Below are 8,565 nucleotides of genomic sequence, written 5' to 3'. Positions count from 1 at the left end.
TTATTTTCAAAGCAAATATATCTTCTTCCGTCCGTGAAAAATATGAACTTTCTAATTTTTGAATAGTTAAGCAACACATTACCCTCAAAATAATTTTATTTACAACTTATACCATTATAATACACTATTAATGATGTGGAGTTCATCTCGAACCTACTACGCTACATATTTGATCTCTTTACTTTCAATTATACATTAAAACTGTAGAATCAAATGTTTTACTTTTTAAGGATGGGAAAGTTTTAAGTTGCCAAGCTATATAGACCGGAGATATAATTACTCCTTTGTCCAGGAAAGTTGAGTCACTTTTTTTGCACTCTTTTTGAAAAAAAAATTACTCCCTCCGTCCCCAATAATTTGTCACCATTTGACTGACAGGGGTTTAAAAAGTAATGAAGTGGGTTGAAAAAGTTTGCATGTGGGTTTATTTTTATATTAAATTTTTTAATAAAATGTGAGGTGAATGAAATTTAAAGTAGGGACCACTCAAAAAAGGTAAAGTAAAGGGGACAAATTTTAAGGGGACCGAATTTGGGAAAAAAATTGGGATATTTTTCAGGACGAGGAAGTAAAATAAAAGTAAAATAAGTAAAAAAAGCTTATCATTATTCTCACTTTTAATTTACTATATACCCCTTTAACTTTTTTACAATTTTTTAAACGATGTAAAAAAGTGACTCAACTTAATTGGAACGGAGGGAGTAATATAATTAAATTTACCTTTTAGATGGAACTAAACCTTAAAATGTTAAAATTACCACAATCTTTTTTTGATGACCAAATAGTGTTATTTTTGGGAAATACAAGATCTAAGGCTAAACTATGTTATGTGGTTCCAATACAATTTGTATATTTGTGTGATAACCAAAAGTATATGATTGAGGAGTTGAATGAATATTTTGCAATCATCGTGACATTGGAATACATTCTTTTTCGTGTGTCCGAGAGAGACAGGTGCATCAAAGGATCATGATGTTGGGAGGCATCTTTTGACATATTTCACCACACTTTCTTCAATCATTGCTGAAGTTGAAATAATAGGAATACCCAGCGACTAATTTGCCCTAAAATGCAATAACTTCCAACCGTAAAAAATCAATACTCAAACTTACTACCAAAATAAATGGCAGTAATTCTAATAAAAACATCATCAACATACACATTATTTTGTTGATGTTGATAAATTGTCCAATTCCAAGCCCTGAAAATAATATATACTACACACTTATTAATAGAATTAATTACCTCAATAGCTACACCACAGGCCCTCATCCTCGAGCTTCGAAATAATATCGGGTCGTGTCGTGTTCTCGTGTTGTCATGTGCTCCCAACAGGGTAGACAAGAACCATAGCCTGCAAATCCCACAAGACACGGTCTCAATATCTCATACATAAGATTTAAAAAGGAAACGAGAGGCTGCGTGTGATAACTTACTAAAGATTAGCAGACGTGACTGCTGCCGTTCTGCATGAAGTCGCAGTCACCGGAATTCTGCTCGAAGATTGATAAAAAAGATTCATATAGGCAGAGGCAGCGGAGATGCAACAGTTGCAGGTTCAAAACATGCACCACCAGGCTGAATCGTCCGCAGCCGATGCTCTGTCCGCAAGCATAATCGAGATTTGCTTGCAGTTGAGCATCAGAAATGCCAGGTCTAGGCAAGCACCAACCAGCTAAGACTGGGCTTGGTACTGGATTAGTTGTGGGAGCTGGGTTCGTGGGTCTGGTCGGAGTCTAAACAAATCAACACCATCCTAATGCATAGATCAAAATCGAGCCAATCCATCATAAATTATTACTAATTTATACTCCATCTGTCTCTTAAAAGTACCCCCCCGCCCACGAAAATAGTCTCATTTACCATTTTGGGATGTCCAAAAAATAGTCCTATTTCTATAAATGGAACTCTCCCTCTCATATTTTACCCACTTTTTCATTTCTCATAGACCTACTTTTTCTCCACATCTCTGTTACTGTACCTACTTTTTTTTTCTTTTCTCTCTTACGTTACCAAATTTCTTATTAAACCCGTGACATCCACAAATGAGAATATTTTTTTGACGGAGGAGAAAGCGAACATTTTCCATTTTACTCCATCCTTTAAAATGATACATTCTCTATTTTACCTAAACTTTTTCTCATTCTAATGAGGTGAAACCCATTACCCACTAACAATACTTGGAACATTTTTACTTTCTATCTCACCTTCAAAAGTTCATATAGGGAGTACTAAATTTATCTATCTAAGCTATAATTCAAAGTAAACAACTCTATAGAATGTTACGGCCCACCTGTGTGGTTTTTGCGAGGTTAACATCGTAGGTCGCTGGAAAGGTCGGGCTTGAATAGTCCGAACGAGCTCCGAGGCAGGGCCAGGTTTCAAATCCTCGTCAGAGAGCGCAATATGTAGGTATCAACGGATTTCCGTGATGAGGGGTGTCCCGACCTTCGACCTGGAGGACATGGTTTATTAAGTTCCCGTTATAGGCTTTTGCATTTTCCAAATTTGTACCAACTTCATTGAATCTCCTTTATAAGGCCAACCTGTCTCAGCTACTACAATCTCGACGTCTTGAACCCCGACGCCTTGAGGCCGAGTGATCGCATCAACCTAAGAACAACAAATCAGTAGGAAATTCCCACAAAAAAACAATTACTAATTTTAGCTGTGTTCAATACAAAAAGGCATCACATGCAACAAAATTCGAACTAAATTATAGGGAACAACTGTCTAAATACCAGATGGAGACCAGAAATGATATTTCACATATTAGATGGTTTGGAAGCAATCATGAATGAAGATATTTCAAGAAAATGAGCAACACACCACATAAACAATGTAAGAAAATGAACCTGAGCATCCCACATGTTCATGTGCCTTTGATGCCTGTGCTGGAGTCAAGACGGCCAGCATTGGGTTGGAACAAACATGCCGGTCTCAGGGCGGGGTCATCCCGGTATGCAAAGAAGGGGTAAGGATTGATTATCAAAGGGGCTCATTCGTGCTGAGGAATTGTAGCAACCCTTTCATTGTGTCACCATATCCAAAAGCCCTGCAGATGGGGGCTCCGACTGGCTGAGCACCGCCATTGAATGGACCGTCGACACCTTGATCTTCCCACCCAATGATGCTGTTTCAGATCATCAATTATAAATCTTATACTATGTCTTCTCTTCATCAAGAAAAACACATTCAAAATGCTAATAATTGAACAACCTATACTAAATAAATAGGAGTTTTAAACTATTTAGAATCACAAAAACCTGCATTGAGGGCATTTTGGACATTTTGCATCGCCGGAACCAGCTGCGATGCTAGATTCTGATCGGGCAGCGTGACGACCTCGTTTCCGACGGTGACGACGATGATCTTGCTGGCCGGGTAGAAGGCCAGGACGTTGGAATTGACCCAATTTCCGGCGAAATTCGGGTCGGAGGCGAGGGCCGGAATGTCGCCGTTGGATGCGCCGATGACTATCCCGATGCCGGTGTTGGCGAGCGCCTTGATGATCGCCGGGTCGGCGCCGTACAGCCGGACCTTCTCGATGCTCGTCGACTGCAGGAGCTTCGCAGTCGCATCCGCCGGCGGCAGGTTGTCCGCCACCTGCCCGTAATTCACTCCGATGAACGACTCAGAATCTGATTTTATTGTGTACAAAAATCGATAAATTTAATCAAACGATTCTAAGATAAAAATTAAAGAAATCTGATTGGATCTTGACAAATGCAGCTGAAAATGGAAGAGAGACAAGTGGACTCACTTGCAGAGTGAAATGAGACAAGTAAAAAGAAGAAAATTATTGCATAATTTGTGTGATAGTCTGACGCCATGGCCGTTTCTTAGCTGGGAATGAGGAGAACCGAATTTGACATAATAGAAACGCCAGGGTATAACGGGATAGATGATACTAGAACAAAGAAAATATGTCTGGTTTTCTTCATCAAAGTCAATCTCACTCGCTCGTACTCCTTTCAGTTAAAAAATATTGATTTCCACTATTCAAAGTCTCATTTATTTTAAATCTCATTTATATTTTCCAATAGATAAATGGATCCTACCGTTCACCTCAATTATTACTACTATTTTATTATAAAATTAATATTTCATAAATTCCATAAATACGTATATTTCTTTTTTCAAGTCCCACATAAATAGTACATATCCATTTATGACAACATTTTTCTCATTTTTTACTTTATTGTTTATGGACTCCATTATCCTACACAATTTCAACTTATTTTTCTCATTCTCTCTTACTTTCCATTGTCATTAAAAGCTCGGTATTAAATACCAATGGCATATTCTATAGAACGAAGGAAGTATATAAAAGTTGGATTCACATTCTATTAACCATTACCCATTTTTCTTTACAAAGTCAAACAATTTTTTAAAATCCATGATGAGATAGAATGAGACTATCATTGCACACGGAGAGTGTATCAATCTTCCTAATTCAATTTATACTTCATGTATATATCATATCACCATTTCCTACAATTTCTTTATCAATTCACAACTCTTTCTTGCACATATATATGGAATGTGATCAAATGTAACTCTAAATATTGTACAAACTCCAAACTATGATCTAAACCGTTAGAAAATAAAGAACGTGATCAGATAATAGCAACATATACATTGAATTTCGCATTTTTACGTGTTTTGGATTTCCAACAGTAATTAATATACGAAAATTGACATTTAATGTACATCGTCATACTAAATGATGTACTGTGTACATGCCTAACAATGAATAATATACAAAAGTAATCGTATAGTGTATATGATGCACTTTTTTTTAGCATTAAATAAACCCGCAAGTATAGAGTATTAAAAGTATAACTAAAGGTTAAATCGGATATCGAACACGGGAAGACGAACACAATGTGTCTATCTTCTACTAAGACTCAAATACTATCACGGAAAAACAATTGGGTTTTGAAAACTTTTGAAAAACTAAAAACAATAGAAAGCACAGATCAACTAAAACCAGATAAATCAAGAGGAAGACAATAGAGATAAGGGAATCCGGAGTGTGTTCACGCTTATGGTTATACAAAATTCCAACTACAATACCCTAGCACGTTTATACTTTGAAAGGACGAGTCACCTAGCTTATACTCATCGATACAAATGTTGATTACAAGATTAGGATTGTCAATCCTAACACGTAACTCCAAAAAGCTCCTAAGACCCTTGAAAAGTCCTCACTCTCAATTAACAAGGCGTTTTAAGTGAATCTAACTCCTAGAATCTTCATAGTTATGAAGCAAGTTATATTAAATCATACAGATTTGTCACTCAATCATGCAGATCAAAACTACTTAGGGAATAAACAAAGTAAAAACAAAACATATTAAATAGAAAAAGGAATTTGATAACCAAAGTCGTTACTAACACATCCTAGAATCCTATGAGTTTAGTTACACATAATTGAATAAACAAAAAACATAGATTGAAGGGAAGACAATTTGAATATAAAACAAAAAGCAAATAAAACCCGTGGTTTAACCTTGTCGTTCTTGATGTTCTTGAAATCCTTCTCCAACCCCTTGCACCAATGAAGTATTTCTAGGTCTTGATCTCTATGAAGTATTTTGCAATTAGAAGTTCTCTCTTTTTGATGAAGCTTGAGGCCTTATTTATAGGGAAAAAAGCCATCCCTTTGTTGTAGAAGGAAAAAATCTCCAAAATATGGTAAACTGGGTGCAAATCTAAAGCTTCTGGATTGGCCTTTCTCCGGCGGCCGCGCACTTTGGCCGGTCGCCGTTGGAGCCCCGAAGTCGTTCTCGCGGCGGACCCCCAAAACATCTTCGGCGGTCCCCGGACGGCTTCTTTCCAAGCACATTTTTCCGGGCGACGCTTAACCGCTCGCCGGGGCCGCGGCCGGCTGCTCCGACTCCAATTCCCAAACTTGGATTTTTGGCTCCCTTTTTGGGCTCAATTATGCCATTTCTCCAAAACACGTCAAAATACCAAAATAGACAAAATATGCAAATAATGGACGTGTAGAGTGACTTTGAATAAAAACGACCATAAAAGGCCTTAAAAAAAGGCATAATCCGAGCGTATCAACTCCCCTAACTTACATTTTTGTTTGTCCTCGAACAAAACAATAAAGACACAAGAATAGACGACGGAATGCACAAGGACTAGATGTCATAATTGCCTCAAAGATGGAAGAACAGTTTAAACATGTATTAACACAATCAAATCAAGCAAGGCTCATTAAGTACTTTCATTACTAACTCTGGAACACCTTGAATTTAAGCCCTCGCACGTGGCAAACTTCCAAAGACGGGAAGTGTTCTCTTCTCTCAAAGTGTATAAGGATAATGTGTACATAAGCACTCAAATCATACATCATGCAAAGTTTACCATAGGCTTGCTCAAAGTCTACTCCCTCCTCTACTAAATGTGATTAAACTTCAAAAGTCCGAAATGTCTTTATCTTTGGTTTGTAATGTAGGGTCTTTGGTAAGTGAGGGAAAATTTGGCTAAAAAGTGACTAAAAATAAAAATATCCCAAGTAGAGTAATGATAATTCCACTTTTCTAAACCCAAGACACTTTTATCACTTACACATCCTTTTTTTTTTTCTAAGATCAAGCACATATTTGGAATTTTTCTCAATTTCACAAATTGTACTTTCTTTATATGAAGCACACTACTTTTTATACTTTCCTCCTTATCTCTCCAATTCCTTTACAAAATAAGATAGCAAAAACTAACTAACCCAAGGAATTGCCCCCATTATTTTGCTTCCAAAAAATAGGCTTAAAGGCTCAAACTTGGCTTCAAAGGGAAAAATTTTGAATTTTTGAGAGGGTCAAAATTTTGGATAAAAGTAGGCTAAGAAAAGATGGCCAATCATCCTCCTAAATCAACTTAAACACTATGTAAACTTAGAAAGAGACTAGGAAACAAGTTCTAGAAACAAAATATGAATGCGATAAATCACACAAGAATGAAATAATAGGCTCAAGTCCTCACAAGGTATAAGCATGATTCAAGGCGAAAAGCAATTCACTAATTATGACCTTTTGCCAAACCATCAAATCAACACGTTAAGCCACACTTAAACATAGATGGGATGTAATATCATCGGCAACTCAATCTAAAGTGTGTCCCAAGCATGCGTGTTTCTAAGTTCTTCATGTTAAGTTCACGACATGGATTCAAGAAAACATTTTTGAACACAAAAAATTTACCTACGGGGTTATTGAAACAAAAACTTAAAGCTTTAAAACAAAAACCTAAACTCACGGTCCACCACTTATTCCCCCAAAATTATTTACAACAAAGTGTAAAATAAGTTTGTGAAATCGTAGGGACGTGAGTGAACTACTAAAAGAAAACATACCTTGAAAAATTTCGCAGAGGTGACGGGCGAAAATTGAAATCGCTCTGGAACCCTGCCGGGTGGGGACCGCGGGCCTGTCCGCGGTCGCCGCCCTCGTCATTGTTCCCGAGCCGGTGGAGGACCGCCGCAGGGTTGCGGGGTCGTCACGTAAAGGTCGAACCTGCGAAAAATTTTCAAAGCATAAAACAAACAAAAACCAAAATATACTCAAAACTGAAATAAATGGTTGGGTTGCCTCCCAACAAGCGCTTATTTTTCGTCTTTAGCTTGACGTTCTTTGAAGCTCATGTTATCCCCCATCGTGAGGATTCCTTTGGGATGCCTTTTTACCTACAAATTCGCAATGGAGCATGAATGAAAAAAAATTATAGAGGATACAACACATAGTATTTGGAAACCCCTAAATTTAACCAAATCAAGGTGTAAACATAATCACATGCAAGACCAAGTAATCCACCTTGATTCAAAAATCATCCCCCATCAAGATCTCTATCCCCCAATAATTTGCAAGAATTTTCAACCATACACCAAGAACATGCAAAACAATATAAGCTCAAATATATACACAAGTCATGCAAGATAAAATAGCCTCACAATGCTATGAACATGAACTATGCGTATCAACAATCAAAACAACGGGGAATTCAAATTTCATCCACGACAAGAAGCTAATTCAAGCACACCCAACAATGATTAACTCCAAAAAATCCAACTCACAAATTCACCAACAAATTATCAAAAGAATATCATCCCATCAAACTCCATGGTAAACTACCAAAATATATACCAACAACAAAGTCATCCAATGAAAGTATTCAAGATTAAAGCTCGAAATTACAAGAAAAACGTACCTTCGTTGGTTGACAATTGAGCACAAAAAAATTCGGTAGAATCCAAAGAATTTAATTGAGTGATGTGAATTTGGGTGGGTATGTGAATAATGTGGAGAAATATAATTTAAAGAGAGGGGAGAGGGGTGGATTTTTAGGGTTAGAAAGAAAAAAAAAGAAAGAAAGAAGAAACATACCTTATGTGAGAATCCCCGGTCTAACCGCTGGTGTGTGGGGTTGGGAAATGGGTTTTCCCCCCGGAACCCCCCGTCAAAATAATTTTTTTTTTTTTTAATTTTTTTTAAAAAAACCCGGTTAAAAAAAAAAAAACATTGGGTTGCCCCCCAACAAGTCTTTTGTTTTAGTCGT

The 8,565-nt window shown here is 37.1% G+C and overlaps 1 pseudogene; it reads right to left on the bottom strand.

Moving 5' to 3' along the window:
- Positions 1–1,318: 1,318 nt before the first annotated feature.
- On the bottom strand, positions 1,319–3,891 carry LOC125198351 (annotated as a pseudogene).
- Between the last annotated feature and the right edge of the window lie 4,674 nt (positions 3,892–8,565).

Source organism: Salvia hispanica, unplaced genomic scaffold, assembly GCF_023119035.1.
Source record: "Salvia hispanica cultivar TCC Black 2014 unplaced genomic scaffold, UniMelb_Shisp_WGS_1.0 HiC_scaffold_1381, whole genome shotgun sequence".
NCBI classification, from domain to species: Eukaryota; Viridiplantae; Streptophyta; class Magnoliopsida; order Lamiales; family Lamiaceae; genus Salvia; species Salvia hispanica.
This window is presented reverse-complemented; position numbering and strand designations above follow the sequence as displayed.